This window comes from Mesoplodon bidens (genome assembly GCF_964165515.1).
Source record: "Mesoplodon bidens genome assembly, chromosome: 11".
Lineage (NCBI taxonomy): Eukaryota > Metazoa > Chordata > Mammalia > Artiodactyla > Ziphiidae > Mesoplodon > Mesoplodon bidens.
In genome coordinates, this window is record NC_138167.1 from 8,646,504 (window position 1) to 8,669,183 (window position 22,680).

A 22,680-nucleotide genomic window follows, 5' to 3' on the forward strand; every position below is an offset into this window, starting at 1 on the left:
CATCTTCCCGGACCAGGGCTCGAACCCATGTCTCCTGCATTGGCAGGCAGATTCTTAACCACTGCACCACCAGGGAAGCCCCCATACCATCTCTTTTATGTATATTCTCTTACATATTATTTCTGCCCAAAAATGCATAACCTGAATAAAATTATTAAGGAAACAGAGAGTACCAAATTAAACAACATTCTACAAAACAACTGCCTTTGAAAATATCAATGTCATAAAAGTCAAAGAAAGGCAGATGAACTAAGCTAGGTAGGAGGAAAATAAAGAGACACAGTAATGGACTTCCCTGGTGGTCCAGTGGTAAAGAATCCACCTTCCAATGCAGGTGACGCGGGTTCGATCCCTGGTCGGGGAACTAAGATCCCACATGCTGCGGGGCAACTAAGCCCACATGCCACAAACTACAGAGCCCACGTGCCACTAGAGAAGAGAATACCCACAAGCCGCAACTAGAGAGAAGCTCCAGCAGACCACGCGGTAATGAAAAAGATCCCACATGCCTCCACAAAAAGATCCCACGTGCTGCAACTAAGACTCAACGCAGCCAAAAAAAATAAAGAAAAATAAATAAAGAGAGACAGTAACTATATAAAGTGTATGATTCTGTACTGATCAGTTGGGGAAGATGCTACAAAGACATTATTGGGAAACCCGGCAAAATTTGACAGCATGTCAAATTCTATAATAGAAATGTACTAATGTTAATTTCCTAAATATGATCATTGTACTTTGGTTCTGATATTTCAAATAAATCATGACCAAAAACTTCCCTAATTTGATTTTTAAAATACTAGCCCATACATCCATGAGGTTTAATAAATTCCAAGTAGGGCTTCCCTGGTGGCGCAGTGGTTGAGAGTCCGCCTGCCGATGCAGGGGATACGGGTTCGTGCCCCGGTCTGGGAGGATCCCATATGCCGCGGAGCGGCTGGGCCCGTGAGCCATGGCCGCTGGGCCTGCGCATCCGGAGCCTGTGCTCCGCAACGGGAGAGGCCACAAGAGTGAGAGGCCCGCATACCGCAAAAAGAAAAAAAAAAATAAAATAAATAAATTCCAAGTATGATAAACCCAGAGATACACAACCATACACATCAGTTAAACTGTTGAAAGACAAAGAAATCGAGAGCACTAAGAAAATCAACTCATCACTTGCAAAGAAACCACAATATAACTAAGAGCTGATTTCTTATCAGAACAATGCAGGGCAGAAAGCAGTAGGATGACACACTAAAAGTGCTAAAAGAAATTAAAATGTCAACCAAGAATCCTACATACAGCAAAACTATCTTTCCAAAATGAAGGTGAAATAAAGACATTCCCAGATAAACAAAGTGAGAGAATTTGTGGCATGTAGATCTGCCTTACAAGAGATACCAAGGATATTCTTCAGGCAAAAAAGAAGTGACCTAGATGTTAACTCAAATCCACATGAAGAAGCAAACAGTACTCATACAGATAATTATGTAGGTAATTATAAAAGACAGTACAAATATATTTTTCCCTTTTCTTCTCTTAGTGGATTAAAAAGACAACTGCACAAAAAAGTAATTAAAAACTTGTTTTATTGGGCTTGTAACATATAAAGGTGTTATATATATGGAAATAGTAGCATTAAGAAGGGAAAAGGGAAGCAAAATTGAGGCAAGTTACAGCACAAACTAAAGTCACAAGAAGAAATCAAGAGTACCAGAAATGGTAATATGCAGGTTAATATAAAAGGCTTATACATTTTTTCTGTTATTCCCTTAGCGTCTTTAAAAAATGCAAGACTTCCCAGTTCCCAAAGTGTCTTATATACAAAATAACCTTACTAAAGACTAGAAAATGAACTTCCCTGGTGGCGCAGTGGTTAAGAATCCACCTGCCAATGCAGTGGACATGGGTTCTAGCCCTGGTCCGGGAAGATCCCACATGCCACGGAGCAACTAAGCCCATGTGCCACAACTAACTACTGAGCCTGCGCTCTACAGCCCGCGAGCCACACCTACTGAGCCCGTGTGCCATGACTACTGAAGCTCACATGCCTAGAGCCCGTGCTCCACAAGAGAAGCCAGCACAATGAGAAACCCGTGCACCGCAACCAAGAGTAGCCCCTGCTCACCACAACTTGAGAAAGCCCGCGCCCAGCAATGAAGACCCAATGCAGCCAAAAAAAAAAAAAAAAAGACTGCTTAAAGTGATTATTATGACACAGTATTAATGTTTATAACATACAGAAACATAATATATGACAACAGAAGCAAAACGGACAAGGAAAAACATAGATCAATACTGGAGCAAAGTTTCCATATTTTATTGGAATTAAATTAGCATTAATCTGAAGTCCATTGTGATTAAAATAGATATTATAATCCCTACAACAAATACTAAGAAAATATCTAAGAAATTATAGTTAAGAATTCAACAAAGGAATTAAAATGATACCCTAGAAAACATCTGCTTAATAAAAATGGAGGCAGTTAAGTTGAAGCAAAGTAACAAGAAAAACAAGACGTAAGGAAAACAAAATGACAGACATGACTACACTCAATAACAACATTAAAATATAAATGGATTAAAGATTCCATTCAAAAAAGAAATTGTCAGAGGGCAAAGCCAACAGCTATTTGGGAAGGAAAAACTGACAGGACTTGGCTTGAGGAGTGAGGGAAGAGCAGGAACTGAGGATGATTTCTAGGTCTCTGGCCAAAAAGTGATGCCTTAAAAGAGGTAAATATTAATACACATCAAAATAAATACACAGCTATTAAAATAAAAGATGTTCAACCACATACCACCTACTGGTATGAATGTCGTATTTCGGATATCACCATAACAGAGAAATGTTCTTTTGTTGTAACTGTTCAATTATAAATTGTATAATTTATAATTACAAGTCCTTTAAGTGTGGTAAAGTTGGATTATAAGATAGTGTAGCAGTGATTTAGACCACAGATTTCAGAGCTCAGTTCTGCCACTTCCCAGACACATGATCTTGAGGGAGCTACTTCACCTCTCTGTCCCTCATATTCCTTATAACATGAGGATTCAAAAACAGATCTACTTCATAGGGTTTCTGCAAGAATTAAAGCAGTTAATATATGCAAAGCACGTAGAAGCTCTATATATGCTTTAGCTACTGCTGTTTATGTCATAAATCCCTTGTTTGTGGCTTCTCACTTTTAGAATGAAGAGCAAAATCACTAACATAATCTTTAACTCTGTACTATCTGGCTCCTACCCATCTCTCCAGTTTCAATTAATGCCACTCTTCACCTCATTTATTATATGCCAGGTATCACACTCCCTGGCAGTACAGGGCTTTCTCTCTACCTGTTATCTTCCTCTTTCAGAGTTCCGCTTAAATCATGTTTCCTCTACGAGGCCTTCCCTTAAATCCCAAATTAGGTTATACCGTCCCTCAAAAGCTCTCAGACTACCTTATATTCATAGCATTACAACTATCAATATAATTATTTGCTTAATGTTTACTGTTTATTACCTCTAACTTACACATTTATGTTTCATGCAATTTCTGGATTAGGACAAGATTTTTAAAAGTAAATGAAGGATAAATTTTCCATCTTCTGATTTGGTAAAGTATTCCTTTTGCTAAGGCATACAAATACCTCATTCTTAATAATGCTATATTACATGAAAGAACTCTTGTCTACAACAGCCAGCAGAAAAGAAATAATACATTTGAAGAATAAGTTGGCAGAGTAACTAGAGATTTCCAATGATCACAGACTGAATTTGGTGGCAGCGTTTCATTATGTAGTTTGACATGCTAATGTCATGTCTCAGTTGCCTGAGTGCCAACTGTTTACAGGTCATTCTATCAGTAAATATTTTAGCAACGTTCCAGCTAACAGCTCACCTCTGGTTTATTTTTCACAACATTAAAAATAAGAAAGCTGGAATGAATTTATGATAAGAATTTAGATCTCTCACCACAAGAAGAGGTTTAAAAAGAGAGCAACCAGTCAATGACAAAATATTAAATCAACCCATGCACCTTTTGATCTTTTATTATTGTACAATCCAAGTCCAAGGTCTTCCTAGCCTAATTTTTTTCTTTTTTCATATTGAAGTATAATTGACATATAACATCACGTATGTTTAAGATGTACAACATACTGGTTTGATACAGATTTATATACTGAAATATTATTACCACCATAGCATTAGCTAACACCCCTACCACATCACATAATTATCATTTCTTTTGTGCAGCGGGAACAATTAAGATCTAGTCTCTTAGCAACTTTGAAGTTTATAATATAGTATTGTTTACTATAATCACTATGTTGTACAATAGATCTCAAGGACTTATGTATCTACTAGTTCTAAGTTTGTACCCTTAAACAACACATCTCCAATTCCTCCAGCCCCCAGCTTCTGGTAACCACTATTCTACTCCGCTTTTATAGGTCTGGCTTTTTTAGAGCCCACATCTAAGTGGTATTATACAATATTTGTCTTTCTTTGATTGACTTACCTCACTTAGCATAATGCCCTCAAGGCCACCCTATGTTGCCACAAATGGCAAATTTCCTTCTTTCTCAATGGCTAATATTCCATTGTATATATATACTACAACTTCTTTATCCATTCACCATTGAAGAACACTTAGGTTGTTTCTGTATCTTAGCTATTGTGAATAAAGTTGCAATGAACATAGGACTACATGTATCTCTTCAAACTCCTGTTTTCATTTCCAGCAACAGAAGTTGGAACTGCACAGGTCCATATATATGCGAATTTTTTTTCAACAATAAACACTACAGTACCACACAATCCATGGTCGGCTGAATCCTTGGCTGTGGATCCTCGGATACAGAGCAACCACATGTGTACAGAGGGCCAACTATAAGTTACATGTGGATTTTCAACTGCACAGAGGGTCGGCATCCCTAACCCCTGTGTGTTGTTCAAGGCTCAACTGTATATACAAAAGTGGAACTGCTGGATCATATGGCAGTTCTATTTTTAATTTTTTGAAGACCTCCATACTGGTTTCCATAGTAACTGAACCAATTTACATGCCCATCAACAGCGTACAAGGATTCCCTTACCTCCACACCCTCGCCAACACTTACCTGTCTTCTTGATGATAACCATTCTAACAGGTGAGAGGTGATATCTCATTGTGGTTTTGCTTTGCACATCCCTGATGATTAGTGATATGCAGCACCTTTTCATGTAGCTAGTGGCCATTCAGATGATTTCTTTTGAAAAGATCTATTTAGGTCCTCTGCCCACTTTTTTAAATTGGATTTTTTTTAAGTTGTATGAGTTCTTTATATATTGTGGATATTAACCCTTATCTAATATATGGTTTGCAAATATTTTCTCCCATTCTGTAAGATTTTTTTGTTTTGTTTTGTTTTGGGGGGACAGTTTCCTTTGCTGTGCAGAAACATTTTAGTATGATGTAGTCCCACTTGTTGATTATTGCTTTTGATGCTTGTGCTGGTCTAAATTTTTTCACTTTTAACTGTGAGTCCTTTCACTGTTTTGGATCTCTATAATGAGTAGGAAAAAGAGGGGGTGGGAAGATAAGCTGAGTATCTGTGTTTATCTTTTCCCCATCAGCTATTATTCCCATAAATTAAGTGCTTGGTTGAGATGTAGTCTTATGCATATGGGCAAAGAACCACCTAAAAATGACAAAATCATGTAGAAGCTTTCTTCAAAAAAAAATTGAAATTGCAACCCTATCTCTACCAAGATACACAATTTCTCAAACTATCTTTAATTGTTAAATGCATATATCATGTAGCAACTCAGAAGCACATTTACCATAAATAAAGCATAAGCAAACTTTAGAATCCCTTGTGCAGGTTCCTTCCAATATCTTGTTTTTAATTTTGTACAGGCAGTCATGGCTCTGCATGGTTCCAATACGTGTGAACTTCAGTTACCACAGTTTAGTTAAATAACATCAGTCCCCGCTCAACATGGTCAAATTTCACTTACCATGGTATATGAACTGCAAGTACACAAAGTACAAATTTCACTGCCAGCTCCACAAATCACTATGTAAATGACAGGTGTGTTTGATGATCGGTGATCAAGCACAGCCTTCTTTCAAAGTCTATGACTGGCCTCCACCCATCTGCTATTCAGCTCACACACAGACAGCAAAGTGCATAGCTGTGCTGCCTCCTTGTACTGATAAAGCCATGTAACATTTTATGACAATGAATTATCGAAAGGACATTGGCCAAGAAAGATGAAGGTGCAGCAAAGAAATGAACAGCAGTAACACAGGAAATGAAATCTGAATTGAACATAAATGGAGTTATAGAAAAAACAGCTGACCATGGGAACGCTGACACCACTGCCATTCAAGACTCCACACAGATATGCAGCCAGGAGAACTCGGTCAAGGCCAACTTATCAACATCAACGAGGAAAGTGGTTGCGACAAAAAGGATAAAGCCACCCCAGAGTGATGCCGGCAAAGACTTCACACTGAAGGGACTCCCTCAGGTAATCCACAACACTGAAAACAAAAAAGCCTAAATATTCTGAAAGCTTGATCCAAACACAGAAAGGAACACAACAATTCACCAAGGCATAGAAACGATGCTTGTTCCGTATAGTAAGCTATACAAGAAGACAGCAGCACACTCGGCTCAAACTACTTTCAATAATATTTCCAATGTTTCAAAGTACAGTATATAAATAAATACTAGTTTTATGTGTCTCCATTTCCCTATACATTTACAGCAGAGAGTAATAATTTTTAATGTCGTGACAAAAAATTTTAAACGTCACAAAAGGACTGTAATTTATATACTAATTATTAAGATTGGTTTGTACAGTTATGGCTTTGTATGGTGTTGCACGTTTTGGTGTTTGTCCAATTTTCCTCCGCAGGAAAAGCTTTTTTTTGGATTAACCATCATTTCATTTTCAGCAGTTCACTTCAATGCAGCTAGACTAACACTGAGCGCCTACCCAGTGACAAACATCCCTTGAGGTATGGTTCTGGCATTCAAGGAGTTTTCAGAAGAGACAGTGTTCAGTATAAGAGACACAAGAGAGGTAAGCGTGGCCTCACTGCTCTGACAGCAACAGAAGAGGGGCTGTGAGTCCAACCAGACGTAAAGACACCTGAGGTGCACCTTGGAGGAGGAGCAGGTTGGTTTATAAGAAATCAGGAGAAAATATTACAGACTGTGTGTAGAGCGTACTACATGCATTCCGATATTATTACATCATAAAATGAAAGGTTTGAGATCAGGCTAGAGAACAAAGGCATCAAATCTCACAAAGAGCCGTACACCTGTACTCAGGAGCTTAAACTTGACACTAGAGGTATTTGGGAAACCACTGCTAAGTTGGATGATTTAGCGGAGGAGGGATGACATGGTCAAACTTGTACATTTTACACAGATCACACTGGCAGCTTACTAGACTTCAATGAAGAAAAACACAGATACTAGTTAGGAATCTATTTCAATTTTTCCAAGTGAGAAAGGATGAGGAGACAACTAAAGCAAATGGACAGTGGTAGTAGAATAATATAAAAGAAATATTCATTTATATAAAGAGTAAGGGCCTTTCTTTAGGCCTAGCCTAAATTCCTAGTTTCATCACCTCGTGTTCCCTACCCTGAATCCTATAGTTAGAGCCCCAAGTTGACAAACTGTTTCCTTCCCCTAACAGCCAACCATCAGTGACTCGGTATGGTACTCTGTTCATAAAGGCTGTGAAGCCTAGTTAGAGCTGTGGGGGGAAACTCAGTGATTTTTAGTCAATGACTTCTACTAAGAACCCAGGGGAATGAGCTAATGCAGGCCTGCCTTTGTTGACCCTACTCTAAACACAGCAACTACAAGCTCTTTCCAAAAGACACCCTGAGTTTTTTGTCCCTATGTTTTCGTACATACTATTTTACTCCATCCTAATTTAAAAAGCTAATAACCGGGCTACCCTGGTGGCACAGTGGTTGAGAGTCCGCCTGCCGATGCAGGGGACACGGGTTCGTGCCCCGGTCCGGGAAGACCCCACATGCCGCGGAACGGCTAGGCCCGTGAGCCATGGCTGCAGAGCCTGCGCGTCCGGAGCCTGTGCTCCACAACGGGAGAGGCCACAATAGTGAGAGGCCCGCGTACCGCAAAAAAAAAAAAAAAAAAAAGCTAATAACCACCATCAATAATTAACTCACAAAACTGCAGCTATTACACATTAACTTCTACTGAGATAGCTACAAATAATCATAAAATTAAACAAAATATATGAGGCAGCTGTTCTAAGAACTGAAAATAAGGCAGCACGAGACCACAAACCATGAGACAAAGGAAACTCACCAGGTGAGCTCCAAAAATCACCCTGATTCAACCTGGTGACAACTCCCCAACCAAAGTGTGGAAAGCTGAAACTGAACTTAGGAACAGTGGTCTCAACAAGCTTAAGGAGGCAGAGAGAATTTGGGGCAAAGAAAAGACTGGAATCTGCAGGGCCCCAAAGAGGAGAAAGTTACAATGGTGGGGGGGGGGTGACTCATGGGGGATCCCCATGAGTCCTTGGACCAAGAACCAGGCTGTGCACGCACATGATCCTCAAGGATTATCAGGTTGAGAACAGAACTAAAATGCCAGAAGTCAAGCAATGCGGGTGGTCTAACATGTTCTGCCAAGACAGAGTAAAGAGCATCAACACCACCCTGGACATTCAGCTGAGACACCTCAAAGGGCTGAATCCAGACCACACCCTAGGGCAGTGCTTCTCAAAGTGTGATCCAAAGATCCCTGGACAGACTTCCCTGGTGGCTCAGTGGTTAAGAATCCGCCTGCCAATGTAGGGGACACAGGTTCAAGCCCTGGTCCGGGAAGATCCCACATGCCGTGGAGCAACTAAGCCCATGCACCACAACTACTGAGCCCGCATGCCACAACTACTGAAGCCCGTGCGTCTAGAGCCCATGCTCCGCAACAAGAGAAGCCACCACAATGAGAAGCCCGCGCGCAGCAACGAAGACCCAACGCAACCATAAATAAATAAATAAAGTTAAAAAAAAAAAAGATCCCTGGAGATCTTAGGAACTCTTTCAGGAGGTCTACTGGGTCCAGACTGTTTTCATAATATTGCTAAGTTTTATGTATTTATTTAGCCTTTTTCACTTTCATCCTGGAGGTTTTTCATGGATACATATAAGGTGTGGTGATGACTTCACCCTGATGGCTCACGGAATGTATACCTATTATATTTTCCATAAGCTTCTAAGGTAGCAGGGTTTTGGAAATAACTATATACATGTTCCGAGATTAACTCAGTTCACAGCACTTTTGCATTCTTACTACCTTTGATTATACCTGCTATCATCTCTGTACCTCATTATCATCTAAAAACTTGTTACTTTTGAAGTCTTGAAATTTTACTGTGCCCAGAGCAAAAACACATCAAGGAGCAAATACACTGCTTTGTTTTACAATATTTCTTAACTTTAAGTTTTTATTTTAAACTGTTTTTGTTTTGAAATTTACTACTATTCTATTTTAAAATAAAAGAAAATTTACTTGTATTTGTCTTGTATTTAAGAATGGACCATTGGCTTAAAAAGGAGAGATGAGAAAACTCACTTCTTCGACCCACAGCTATACTGTCTACATTTAAAGATGTTAAAAAAGATGATACTGATCTATCAGAGAGAGTTCTCTGACTCTAAGAAGGGATGAAACCCACTCCAAGACCCTGAGCAAAACTGTAAATGAAAAAGTATTACAAAAACAATCTTTCCATTGGCTTATACATGTTATCTTTTTGTGAATAGTATTATGGTTCCAGTTAAGCTGAGGCATTGAGACAATCATTCAGAGTTTAAAGAAAAATGAATTGCATAGTTTAAATGTAAATATGACCTCATTAAAAGCCAAACAATGTTTATTACAGCTTTCCAGCTGGAGAAACTCACAAAAACAGAGACTCATAAAGCTTCCTCCAGTTAACATTACTGAATTCCTCCAGAGGAAAAGCCAATAAAAGAAATCATAGTGCCGCCAATTTCCAAAGCTACAGTAACACAAAATTTAAAATTTAGCTGCAAACATGAAGACGGAAGTTAATGTCATCTAAGAAACTGTGCTTTTGCCTTATATATGACTAAATTTAAGGACATGGCCAGACTTATTGTTTTGTTTGTTCATCAGGTGTCAGTACCAACTAATCATCGAAGATCTTCTATGTGAATGTTTACAACAATAAATGTAAGTGGTGCTGAAATATTCAAAGTGTTGAATAACTTTTTTTGAATTGCACAGATTACCCTGAACTACCTACCTGTGCTGATATTTGCACTGATAGTCCAAAAGCAATGGTGGGTAAGACTGCAGGGAGTGGCGACCAACTGTACTAATAGTCACTATATTTATTCTTCACCACATACAAAAGAAAAGTCTGTCTCAATGAACACTGACATTGCTAAGGCAGAAAATTATTAATTTCATCAGAGCTTGACCTTTGATTACACATTTAATATTCTGTGTGACAAAATAGGATCTACAGAGAAAGTAGTTTGGCTGCATATGAATGTAGAATGGTTGTCTTGAGAAAAAGCACTTGGCCAACTGAGCTAGCTGCTTTTTTCATGGAACACCATTTTTACTTAAAAAAAAAAATGAATGACAAACTATGGTTAATAAAACTCAGGTGTCAGGCAGATACTTTCTTGGAAATACATGAAATGACCTTGTCACTTCAATTTGCTGCCACTAACAAAATCTGAGCTTTCTGTGTTCAACCTGCTGTAGTACATTATATATATCTGACAAAGGACTTATATCTATAATGTATGAAGAACTCCTAGAACTCAATTAAAGAACAACCCTATTAAAAACTGGGCAAAAGATCTGAACAGACACATCAACAAAAGACATACAAATGGCAAATAAGCATACAAAAAAGATAGTCAACATAATTATTCATCACGGAAATGAAAATTAAAACTATAGTGAGATATCACTACAGATCTAGTAAGATGGCTAAACTTTTAAAAATGGACAATACAAAATACTAGCAAAGATACAGTGCAACTGAAACTCTTGTACACTGCTAGTATTAATGCAAAATGGCACATCTACTTTGGAGAACCGTTTGGCAGTTTCTTACATTAAATATTCCCATAAGATCTAGTAACCCCACTCTCAGGTATTTACTCAAGAGAAATTAAATGTGTATTCACACAAAAACCTGTATGAAAATGTCTATAGCAGATGTATTCATAGTCACCAAAAACTACTGAATATTCTTCAAATGGGGAATGGATAAACAAACTATGGTACATTCGAACAATGGAATACTCTCAGCATTAATAAAAAGAACAACTGTAATAAAAATAAAAGTGCAAAAAAAAGGAAAACTATTTTAGCTGTTAGAAGTCAGAATAATGGTTACTTCTGGGGGAAGGAGTACAGCATGAGGGGACTTCTAGAATGCTGGTATTGTACTGTTTTCTTATCTATATGCTGCTCACATTGGTGTGTTCACATTTATAAACTTAATTTGCTTTATATATATATAATTTGCACATTTTCTGTATCTGTGTTATAATTTAATAAATGTTTATATTTTTAGGAAAAAAAGAACCACTGACATACACAATAAACTTCAAAAGCTTTACAGTAAGAGAAAGAAGCTGGATTCAAACACTACATGACATGATTCCATTTATGTTACATTCTGGAAAAAACAAAACTGTATAGAGTCAGAAAACACATCAGTGGTTACCTAGAGCTGCAGGTGGAGGGAAAGGTTGATAACAAAAAGCCAAGAATATATTTTGGGGGGTTGTGGAATTATTCTATATTTTAATTATGGTAGTGATTACCCACATGTACACATATTTGTCTAAATTCAGAACTGCCCACCCAAAAAAGTGTAAATTTACTGTGTGCAAATTTTACTTTAACTTTTTTAATGGGTAGAAGGCATCATTTAATACTTCACAAAAGATACATAAATGGCCAATTGGCACATAAAAAGATGCTCAATCTCATCAATCACCAGGGAAATGAAAATTAAATCAGTAATAAGGTATCACTTCACACCCACTAGAATGGCTAACATTAAAAAGACCAACAATACCAAGTGCTGGTGAGGATACAGCAACTGGAACTCTCATACACTGCTAGTATAATCACTTTGGAAAATAGTTTGGCAGTTTCTTACAAAATTAAATGTACACTTAACCCTACGACCCAGCAATTCTAGTTCTAGGTATTTACTCAAGAGAAATAAAAACATACCCACACGATGATCTGTACATGTAAGTTCACGGGAAGTTTTATTCATAATAACCAAAAACTGGAAATAAATCAAATGCCCATCAATAGGATGATAAACAAACTCTGGTATATTCATAAAATGGAACACTACTCAACAATGTAAAAAAACTAACTACTCACATATTCAACAACAAGGATGTATTTTTCTAAATAATGGTAAACGAAAGAACCCAGACTCAAAAGAGTACCTACAGAATGACTCCACTATTTGAAGTTTTAGATTCAGCAAAACTAATCTATAATGACAGAAGTCAGAGCAGTAGTTATCGTGGTGAAAGTAGGAGCTGACTTGAAAGGGACTAAGGCAGCTTTCTGGAGTGATGTGATAAAATGGGTTTTTTTGGAGGTAATGGTAGATACACACATTTATCAAAACTCATCAAGCTATAAATACTAAAATATACATATTTTTGCATATAACTTATATCTCAAAAAAGTTGCTTATAACACAAGAATCAAGAGACTATTTTTAAAGTTAGTGCAAAGGTAGCTTCTTTTCTGTAGAAGCCTTTCCTAGCTTGCCTAGACAAAGTAGAGTTACTCCCTCCTATGTGCTCCTATAGCTTGTTTCACTGTGCTATAATACTTATCACAGTTTGTAGACAAATTATGAAGAACTCATATGGGCTGACCATAAGCAATTTGTACACTATCAAATGGATATAACAGATAAGTGCCATTGTCCTTCCTGTATAATATAATTTACACAGGTCTCACAATTGCCACTAAGTTTGTCTAAAGAAGCACTAAACTTACAAGAACTCAGTGTCTAGTTTATGGTGTAATAAAAAGTTGTCACAAATGAATTAGTCAGCTCAACAAGAATTTTAGTAATAAATAAAATTATATGTATGCCACTGCTCAAAGCTAATAAATAACTATTCCAGTACTCAACCCTAAGAAATATATCATGTCATGTTACTTCACGGATCACACTCAGGTAAAGGCTTCAACTACAACAAATGAAACTGAGAAATCTGTCAGGTGAGAGTTTGATAAAAATTTAGAATTTTTAATTGAAGCTTGCTGGTATTTTCATTTGTTCAAATATTTAAAATTGAAAGTAATAAATTTCATCTATAAATACTGAACATTTGCATTTGTTATTTAACCTTTGAATTAAAAACTCATTACATACATACTTAATACAGAAAGGGAAAGAAGAACAGGCAGCAGAAAAACACAAATATTTTATAAGTTACCAAGATACTATTTAATTTTTTTAATGTACTGACCACCTATCAGGAGCTTAGCATCATGCTAACCATGGTAATACAAAAATAAGCAAGGCAAAACTACTGTCCTTATGAAACTTGCAATCTAGGCAAGGAATGATTAACTATATCAAGAGAGGTATGAACAGGCTGCTATAAGAGTACTGGGAATTGATACCCAATCAAGCCAGTGAATGTAAGAGTTCTCAATAAAAGCTCACCAGAGGAAGTAATACTTTTATTTAGGCAGTTGCCAAAATGGGAAACAGTGTTCCAGGAAGAAGACACAGCCTATGCAAAGAACATAAGAAGTCATGACATATTTGAGAAATAGCAAGATCAGTAGAGCTGCAGGATACTGTGTATTGTGGAGAACACAAGGCAACAAAAGAAGTCCCACAGATGGGATCTATTTTGCTGTGCTAAGAAGCTTGGACTGCATAGCCTATAAGGGATGAGAAGTTACTTAAGACTATTAAGCACAAAAGTAAAGTGCTTATTATCCTTTTACAAATTACAAAAGATTATCCTTTTACACATCACTGTTGATAATACTGAAGGACTGACTAGAGGGGGAAGAAATTAGAGAAAGAGAAGTAAGGCACAAAACTTCTCAGATATTCCAAATGAGAGCTGATGAAGATAAAAGTTGAGAGATGGATCAATGAGGGAGAAGAAAGATAAAGGACAGACCAGGATGGCTCCCAAGATTTGGCAAATGTGAGTAAGTCCATATTGGTGTCATTCAACAAAATACGGAATAGAGATAGAGGGGGCAACATGCTGAGTTCAGATAAAGATGAAATGAGCACACTGACATCACTGTTCTTCCTTCTATACCCACAGAACCAGCCAAAAGAGTAACAAAAAAAATAGTGTAAAAATGAAGGAAGAGTTGGACAGAAAAATAAATAAAATAAAAAGGATGTTACCAGTCAATGCAGTTGGACTAGAGTAACAAGGCAAAAGAAACTACAATTAACAGTTGCATATGAAACCAAGCCAACCCCAAAGTGTAAGCAAGAGTCATGCCACATTCTAAGAACATGATGCGACAAACGTTAAGGTAAAATCTAACTATAAAGAGCCATGGGTCCTCAAAAACATTTTCTTGCCATAAAATTTGTTTTGAGAAAGTTTCTAAAATCACTGGGACTAAAGGCAGTGAAAAAAATTCTTACTTAATGAAAGTGAAAAGAAAAGGGTCATGCAGAATGCACACATCCTTCGTCTTCCTCATCCCTGAACCAGTTCTGTTTTACTTTGGTTAGTAGATTAGGCTTTTAAGTGAAGAAAAGGTTGGAGAATTCAATAATATCTATTTCCTGATAGAACTATCATAACATCCTACGGAGAAACCTGAACGAACTTTTTAGCCAACCCAATACAAAGAGAAAAAAAAAACTGTGAAGAAATCTGCTATACTTCCCGTGTTTTCCCTCTCCTTGATTATTTGTGTTAGTATCATATTTTAACTATACGCGGTGATTACTGGAAGATAATGAAAGCATTTGTTTTAGATGATTTGTTTTTATGGGGAATATACAGTAACCAAATCAAAAAAAAAGATTCTATTATTGAGGAACAGGAAAGAACATGGGTTCTATTAAATAAAACCTTGCTCTGACAATATGCATCATAATGGAATTCTGCATGTGCATGTATAAACTGATTATCCTGGAGAAAAATGATCCTTAGGCACCCAGTCTAGCTGATGAATTTAAGAGTTAGTGGACACAATACTAAGAATATTATTTCATTCAGAAATAACATTGATATAACACTACTGGAAGATATAGTTTATAAGCCTGAAATAAACAGTACGCTAAATCAATTTAATTCCCTACTCTTACCAAAGAAAATGTTAACTACAGCAATTTTGCCAAATTGCTGTTATCCACATTCCTCTTTCTGAAGAAAACAAGGTGATGCATTTTGAGCTCCTTTAAGTATAATAAAAATGATATATTAACTGTCTGGAATGCCACCCTCCTCCTTCTAAACACTCATAAACATCCTGATTCTTCAGGACAGTTCAAGTGTCACCACACCTTGGTGCAAGCATTTAATGACTCCCTCAAGCACACTCTCCTCTGTGCTCCTCCAATGCTCTGTACATCTCAAACACATATGATACCAGGACTGTTTACACGTTTCCCACCCCTCTAGATTCCAGGCCCTTGTTTTATTCATAGTTGTATCTCCTATCTTACAACCATCTAATAAAATGGCAAGCATATTTATAGTCAGTACTCCAATGTTTAATAATGGTCTGCATTCACCTGCTCTTGGACCATCTTGTATGTGGGTCTTATTACAGAGACCACATCCTTGAAAAATACAGGTAGAATTTTATTTTAATGTATACCCTTATTCCTATACTGTGCTCCAATTACAAGCTATTTGTTATTGCTTGAATGTGCAATGAATGGCAGGATAGAGTCTGGCACACATCATTCCTACTGACTAAAAGCTATTACCCATTTCCATACCTTGTTCCTCTGGCCAACAACTGCTCAGCTAGAAAGCACCAACCTGAAATAGCCTCCCAAGTAAAACTGGTAACTCTCTCCACTGTACAGATTCCCATAGCAATACCTATAAAGCTTTATTATACAACATTATTTCCCTAAATTTAAAACTGGCTTATACCTAATAAATATATAATTAGTCTCTATTCTATGCATATTTTGTTATTAGGTCACCTCAGAGGATATACTAGAATATCCCATTGCTCAAACCTAAAAACTACACATAGAGCTTCACTGACTTTTTCTTTAATGGCCTGGTGAAGAGAATAAGGGTAAAATTATTTCAGTCGTGCCCTGTGAGGACTTCAATTACATGTCTGATGCATTACAGGAATCCCAAAATTAGTTTTTGAGGAGAATCTTGCCCTTGCCCTTGCCCTTGAGTACTCAGTTCACGTCTCTAGCTCATCTTACCTGCTTCTACTGAACTGCACTGTGCCCTGACACTGCAGCACAAAGACAAAATAAATGTGTCACTGATGATACTACAAGGGTGCTGTTCACTACTTTATACAGCAGCTTCTTCATGAGGACTAAGGGGGGTAGAAATTGGATTCACTAACAGGAGTAAAGATGATTTCTCAGCGAATGGCATTACTCTTATAATCAGTATTTTCTTCTTTAGATTGGCTTAGATCATTCCTAAGGCCCATTCCAGTTATAAAATTTATATCTCTATTAACTATCTTCTTTTATATCTATCATCACACTCCATTCATTCTTTCAACATAAGAAAGGAAAAAAAATACAGTATTCAGGGGCTTCCCTGGTGGCGCAGTGGTTGAGAGTCCGCCTGCCGATGCAGGGGACACGGGTTCGTGCCCTGGTCTGGGAAGATCCCACATGCCGCAGAGCGGCTGGGCCCGTGAGCCATGGTCACTGAGCCGGCGCATCCGGTGCCTGTGCTCCGCAACGGGAGAGGCCACAAAAGTGAAAGGCCCACGTACCGCAAAAAAAAAGAAAAAAAAATACAGTATTCAAAGTATGGCAAAAAATATGGACTAATCCTATGACCATTCACTTACAAAATGTTCTGTCATGGATAGCTGGCCTTTTAGGGGGCTATCCAGCATCTAAACTACATTCCTATGGTTGAAGAATCCTCCACCTTATGAGACAGAACCACTTACCTGAAACTAAAGAAACTGAAAACACCAGCTATTTGCTTTCCAAACCTTCCTTGCAACTGCGACAAGAGCATAAGATCTGGGTCTTACCAGTCAGACACACCAAGTAAAGGGGGAGGTAGGGGCAGGAGAGGAGGAAGCAACAGCTGCAGCAGCACGGACCACAGCAATCCATTCTGCTGAGGCTGGGGGTAACAGCAAAGGCGAATTAAGTCCAGTTTACATTCATTCATCCTTCTTTAATCCAGTTTTACAAGGGAGCACTGGCAGCAGTTGAAGGATTATCTGTTGCCTCATGTCAGTGAGAGAGTACAAACAATGGTAAGCATGCCACCTAACAGCGGTGCCTTCACCGGACCAGCTCGGTCGTATGATTTGTAGCAGAGTCCCTGGATGTAGATTCCAAGCTTGGTAATTCTACCATTTATGAAATTCTATAAGTAAGCCAACATCCTCTTTAAAAATATTTTTTCTGTTTAAAGTAGAAGGGTTTCTATTGCTTATAACTATGAACACTAACACACATTTTTAGATCCAAACACCATCACTTAAAAGTTTAGACAAAGTCACTTCAACTCTTGTCCCAACAAAGCCTCATATCTTAGACCACCCCCCCCACCGCTATCTTAGAAATGGCATGTTTCAAAAAATCTCACAACTCTTCCCTCAATCTACTGTGACTCCTCTCATTAAGGGCCAATGTCAACATTCATGAGAATGACTGGCAGAAAACTGTCAGGCAAATCACATCCTGGACCTTCCACCTGTACACTTACCTAAAACAGTACCTTGATGAAAACTGATATAAAGGGAACAATTTGTGACAGATGGAAAAGCCAACCTAACATCAAAATATGACACTTACGTCACCATAAACAAACAATGAGGCATAAAAGAAAATTCAACTGAACTGTCTGCTTTATCTACACAATTATAACTTCAAAATCCAATAATCACCAATACATAATGACCATGAGATAACCAGTTCTTGAATATTCAGAAACCAGAATTGTACACATAATTAACAGTTACGGTATGGCCTGAATGTTCCCTTGCCCCCCAAGATCATATGTTGAAATCCTAACTCCCAAGGTGATGGTATTACGAGGTATGGCCTCCGGGGTGATTAGGTCATGAGGGTGGAGCCATCGTGAATGGAATTAATACCCTTATTTAAAAGGCCCAAGAAAGCTCCCTTGCCCCCTCTACCATGTGCAGTTACAGTGAAAAAACAGCCGACTAGGAAGGAAGCCCTCCCCTGACACCAAACCTGCCAGTGCCTTGATCTTGGACATCATAACCTTCAGAACTGTGAGAAATAAATTTCTATTGTTTATAAGCCACCAGTTATGGTATACTGTTATAGAAGCCCAAACGGACTAATACAAGTTACCTTAAGCGCAGTGTTTCTTAGATTATGCACACGCTTCCCCACAAAAACACACTAATAAAAGTAACAACAACATTAATACCACTACCAACAGCAGCAGCATCAACAGCATGAAACACCTAAAGCATACATTTTTTTAACCCTGGCAGCATTTGAGAATGACCTGAAAAACTCATTAAAAATATCAGTAACTTGGGTTACTCCATCAGAAATTCGGATTAAATTGGTCTGGACTGGGGCCCAGGCATCAATATTGCCTAAAAGCTCCCAAAGGAATGTTAGTGCACTCAGGGTTTAGAAAGAGTAAAGAGAAGTCTGACTTTCTCAAGCACCTGTTTATCCACAGCACTCTGTTCCTGTACAGGTGGTGTTAATGTGTTTAAATCATTAACCACCTGACACTAAATATTAGCTAATAATTAGCCTCAGTTGGTGCTCACGCCTTAAGCTGTGGAAGACCACAAAAGTAAACAAAGTACCAAACGAATTCCTTCCCACACACACTTCCATATTTCTTTCAAAAGTTTTATAATTTAAGAAATGGTAACTTGAAAGTTCACAATTACTGTTTAAAATTCTACTAAGAATAAATATACAAAAATATGTGAGGATAAAATGAATTTTCAAATTTCTTCTAAAACTTTGCAAGCTTTTGGCATCCAATTCTTTATATATATATGGTGGCAACTCTTCATTGGAGGTTTTAATTTGTTAATTCATTCAATATATTACACACAACGGGGTCTCATTTTACTTATAAGACGTAAACATATAGAATATTATAATAAATATCCTTAAAAAACTTTTGTCTTCAGTTTAGAAGATGTTGCCACAATGGTAAAAGATGGATTATGTTAGGCTAGCAAGAAATTTTCATCAAAATGGGTAATATAAATAGTATAGTTACCTTTACATTGTGTTATTTTGACACTGGTTGACTTGCATCTACCCTTAGCTATGCTAAATAAATCTGAAAAGATCACAAAACTAATGTTTTTCTAAATAATTAAGGATTTTTTACTTTTTCCTTCATGCAGGTTCAGTCCAGTAAGAGATCAATATTTAAAAAGCTGTCATCCACTCTTGCCACTTTCATTCAACATACTTTTGGAAGTCCTAGCCATGGCAATTAGGAAAAAAAAAGAAATAAAAGGAATTCAAATTGGAAAAGAAGTAAAACTGTCACTGTTTGCAGATGACATGATAAAACTGTCACTGTTTGCAGATGACATGATACTATACACAGAAAATCCTAAAGATGCTACCAGAAAACTACTAGAGCTCATCAATGAATTTAGTAAAGTTGCAGGATACAAAATTAATACACAGAAATCTCATTCCTGTACACTAACAACAAAAGGTCAGAAAGAGAAATTAAAGAAACGATCCCATTTACCATCATATCAAAAGGAATAAAATACCTAGGAATAAACCTACATAAGGAGACAAAACACCCATACTCTGAAAATTGTTAAGACGCTAATGAAAGAAACTGAAGATGACACAAACAGATGGAAAGATATACCATGTTCCTGGACTGGAAAAATCAATATTGTGAAAATGAGTATACTACCCAAGGCAATCTACAGATCCAAAGCAATCCCTATCAAATTACTAATGGCATTTTTCACAGAACTAAAACAAAAAAATCTTAAAATTTGTATGGAGACACAAAAGACTCCAAATAGCCAAAACAATCTTGAGAAACAAAAACAGACCTGGAGGAATCAGGCTTGCTGGCTTCAGACTATACTACACAGCTACAGTCATCAAAACAGTATGGTACTGGCACAAAAACAGAAATATAGATCAATGGAACAGGCTAGAAAGCCCAGAAATAAACCCTCGCACCTATGGTCAATTAATCTATGACAAAGGAGGCAAGGTGATACAACTGAAAAAAGACAGTCCTTTTCAACAAATGGTGCTGGGAAAACCGGACAGCTACATGTAAAAAAAAAAAAAAAAAAAAAAAAAAAAGAGAGATTAGAACATTATTTAACACCATACACGAAAGTAAACTCAAAATGGATTAAAGACCTAAATGTAAGACTGGACACTATAAAACTCTTAGAGGAAAACATAAGCAGAACACTCTTAGACATAAATCACAGCAATATCTTTTTTGGACCATCTCCTAGAGTAATGGAAATAAAAACAAAAATAACAAAATGAACCTAATTAAACTCAAAAGCTTTTGCACAGCAAAGGAAACCATAGACAAAACAAAAAATACAACCCACAGAATGGGAGAAAATATTTGCAAACAGTGCGACTAACCATGGATTAGTCTCCAAAATTTATAAACAGCTCATGCAGCTCTATATCAAAAAAAAAAAAACCTTAATAAAAAAAATGGGCAGAAGACCTAAATAAACACTTCTCTAAAGAAGACATACAGATGGCCAATAGGCACATGAAAAGATGCTCAACACTGGTAATTATTAGAGAAATGCAAATCAAAACTACAACGTGATACCTCACACCAGTCAGAATGGCCATCATCAAAAAATCTACAAACAATGGGCTTCCCTGGTGGCGCAGTGGTTGAGAGTCCGCCTGCCGATGCAGGGGACACGGGTTCGTGCCCCTATCCCGGAAGATCCCACATGCCGCGCAGCGGCTGGGCCCGCGAGCCATGGCCGCGGAGCCTGTGTGTCCGGAGCCTGTGCTCCGCAACGGGAGAGGCCACAGCAGTGAGAGGCCCGCGTACAGCAAAAAAAAAAAAAAAAAAAAAAAAAAAAAAATCTACAAACAATCAATGCTAGAAAGGGTGTGAAAAAAAAGGAACTCTCCTACACTGTTGCTGGGATGTAAACTGGTACAGCCACTATGGAGAACATTATGGGGGTTCCTTAAAAAACTAAAAATAGAGATACCATATGATCCAGCAATCCCATTCCTGGGCATATACCCAGAGAAAAACATGGTTCAAAAGAATGAATGCATCCCAGTGTTCACTGTAGCACTGTTTACAATAGCCAAGACATGGAAGCAACCTAAATGTCTATCAACAGATGAATGGATAAAGATTTGGTACATATATATAATAGAATATTACTCAGCCATTAAAAAGAATGAAATAATGTAATTCACAGAAACATGGATGGACTTGGAGATTATCATACTAAGTGAAGTAAGCCACATACAGAAAAACAAGTACCTTATGATATTGCTTATATGTAAAATCTAAAAATAAAAAATGATACAAATGAACTTATTTACAAAACAAACGGACACACAGACTTAGAAAACAGTTACCAGCGGGGAGGGACAGATTGGGAGTTTGGGACTGACATGTACACACTGCTATGTTTAAAATAGATAACCAACAAGGACCTACTGTATAACCCAGAGAACTCTGTTCAATATTCTGTAATAACCTAAATGGGAAAAGAATTTGAAAAAGAACAGATACATGTACACAAATAACTGAATCACTCTGCTGTATACCTGAAACTAACACAACATTGTTAATCAACTAGGTTCCAATATAAAATAAAGATTTAAAAAAATAAATAAGAACAAAAAGCTGTCATGCCTTAAACAAAACTGCATTACTCAAAAAACAATTGGTAACTCTGAATTTTCCCCTGGGAAAACTCATACACTTCTAAGAGTTTAAACACTCCTGAAAATAAAAGCCATCACTCATTACGATCTTTTTCAAATCCATATAAATCAGCAGAAAAAAGTTGGTAATCTTACTCAGATACCCACAGCAGGCAGACATGCCCCAAAGCCAACCCTCCTCTTATGTATGTGTGGGGGCATCATTAAGATTCTTTGAGAAAATCAGCGACTCAGTTTCTGCCCAAGACACCAAGAGTCAGAGTGAAACAGCATCTAGAGGATGAACAGTCTTCCGATACTGGTGCTAAATTTAGAATTACCAGGGTACTACCTAGCACTAAAAGTTACCTCCAATTTCACCTTGAGGTCAAACAGGTCAAAAGAATAAACGTCAAGAAAACCACCAAAAACAAAACAGAAATAGTTATTTAAAACTTAAAAATAAAAAGGCACCATAGGGCATCCCTGGTGGCGCAGCGGTTGAGAGTCTGTCTGACGTTGCAGGGGAAACGGGTTCGTGCCCCATTCCGCGAGGATCCCACATGCCGCGGAGCGGCTGGG

At 37.5% G+C, this 22,680-nt stretch overlaps 1 protein-coding gene across 1 annotated transcript in view; it reads right to left on the reverse strand.

Annotated features, from left to right (window-relative positions):
• LRP6 (LDL receptor related protein 6) overlaps window positions 1-22,680 on the reverse strand; it is a 178,613-nt gene that overhangs the window by 105,308 nt on the left and 50,625 nt on the right. The gene's annotated exons all lie outside the window — the stretch shown is intronic.